The following is a 2,500-nucleotide window of genomic DNA, read 5'->3' on the forward strand; positions in this document are numbered from 1 at the left end:
AAGGCACAATAAATATAAAATATAAAGGATGAAATAAGGTATAATAAATGTAAAAAAGAATTAGGAATAACAGATATAAATTCCACAGCAGTGACTCATTTTCTCGAGCGGATTCGAAATGTTCTTCTGGGAAAGTTTATCTAGAAAGGTTTATCCATCAAATGTGTCAGAGATAAAAGGATAACAGCGATGAGTCATTTAATTCGTTTGACAATCAAGATTTTTATCTGACTAATGTTAATGGGGTAATCAGGTTGTCACTTTATTCAGTATGTTATTATTATTATTATTATTATTATTATTATCATTATTATTATTATTATTATTATTATTATTATTATTATTATTATTATTATTATTATTATTGTTACTATAATTATCATCATCATCTTCATTATTATTATCGTTATTATTATTATTATTATTATTATTATTATTATTACTATTATTACTATTATTATTATTAAGATAACAATAATAATCATAATCATTATTGTTATCATTATTATTATAATAATTATTATTATCATTGCCATTATTTTAATTATTTTTATTGTTATTATTATTATTATTTTGATTATTATTACCATTATTGTTACTATCACTGTTATGATTATTATAATCATTAATTATTATCATTATTATTGTTATGATAATAATAATAATAATAATAATAATAATAATAATAATTATTATTATTATTATTATTATTATTATTATTATCATTATCATTATTATTATCTTGACCATCATTTTTATTATAACTATAATCATTATTATAATCATTTATTACTATTATTATGATCATTATTATTATTATTATTGTTGTTATTGATAATAATCATTGTATTATTATTATTGCCATTATTATTATTGATATTATTATTATCATTAATAATAATAGTAAGAAGAATAAGAATAGTAATAACAATGAAATAATAAGAATAGTAATAGTAATAATAATAATAATAATAATGATAATAATAAAAATAATAATAATAAGGATAATTATGATGATGATAATAATGATAATAATAATAATAATAATAATAATAATAATAATAATAATAATAATAATAATAATAATAATAGTAATAACAACAACAACAACAAAACAACAATAATAATAATATTATTATTATTATTAATATTATTATTATTATCATTATTATCATTAATATTGTTGTTGTTTTCATTATTATTATTATTATTAACGTTATTATTATTAGTAGTAGTATTACCATTATTATTACTATTGTTATCATTATCATTATTATTATTGTTATTATTATTATCATCATCATCATTATTATTATTATCATTATTATCATTATCATCATCATCATTATCATTATCATGATTACCATGATAATGATAATAATAACAACAACAACAATAATAACAATTACTACTACTACTACTACTATCAATGCTATTATTATTACTATTCTTGTTATTAACACTATCATCATTGCTATTATAACTGTGGTGAACAAGGGAGTCCCAGAAAGGGGCTTGTTATCAACCTGCCATTCCCCCTTGAAACGGATGGAAAGAGAGAGTTCAGCTGCGCCATGAAATCCGGGAACAGGGCAGGTCATGAGGTCAGAGAGCAAAGACGTCGACATATTTCAACCAAACCGACGGACGAAGGGAGACGGAAGGGAGAAGCTCAGACTCGACGAATTCCATGAACAGGTTAGCCAAGACCGGAGAGAGGGGAGAGCCCTTGGCAACGCCGAAGGTCTGGGAGTAGAAGCGACCCTCAAAGGAGAAGGAATTCGACTCCACACACAGGCGAATCAGCTGGAGGAAGACGTCGGTGGGCAAGAGGGAGACGAGGATCCTCTGCCGTGAACTATCAGCTGCGCTGAAAAACGCCTTCTGCGGAAGCCACTGCTCTGCGGCCAGCTGCTTCACCGAAACCCTGGCACGGGGAGCTCATGGGGCACTAGCCTTGAACCCAATATATGCAAACCTGTGCGTGTTCATAAGTGTGTGCATTTATATGCGTGTGCGTTTATGTGCACATTCATACACACACATGCACTTGCACAAGCACGTGCACACACACACACACACACACACACACACACAACGATTTGCATATATTGGTGAGTCTATCGTAGATAGATTGCTGCATTATAGTTCAGTCCGTGCATGGCCAAAGGCTATGGGATTTCACCCTGTACAAAACAGTCAGCTTCCTTGTGGCAAATAAGATGAAAACAGATGATGTGGTAGATGAGATGGAAAGGCTTCGGGAGTCAACCCTGAGGAAACATCCGGAGCCGGAGTCCCGAAGGCTGTTCGTCGTCGCTTGCGGCGTCGGTCTGGCAACTCCCGAGCCGCCGCTAGTGCCAGACCGTATCGGTCTGTGCCGTTCCTTTGGATCCATCAGCTGCGAGGAGAGAGGGAGCCTGCTGCACGGGCTGCTGCACGGGCAACAGCTTGCTCCTCACATTCTTTCGCCCAGGCACTGACTCTATACATATATGAG

The 2,500-nt window shown here is 30.8% G+C and overlaps 1 protein-coding gene across 2 annotated transcripts in view; it reads left to right on the forward strand.

Annotated features, from left to right (window-relative positions):
* Nucleotides 1–2,500, forward strand: part of LOC125045253 (serine/threonine-protein phosphatase 6 regulatory ankyrin repeat subunit B-like) — a 27,892-nt gene that overhangs the window by 2,146 nt on the left and 23,246 nt on the right. The window lies entirely within an intron of this gene.

The sequence above is a fragment of the Penaeus chinensis genome, chromosome 3 (assembly GCF_019202785.1).
Source record: "Penaeus chinensis breed Huanghai No. 1 chromosome 3, ASM1920278v2, whole genome shotgun sequence".
NCBI classification, from domain to species: Eukaryota; Metazoa; Arthropoda; class Malacostraca; order Decapoda; family Penaeidae; genus Penaeus; species Penaeus chinensis.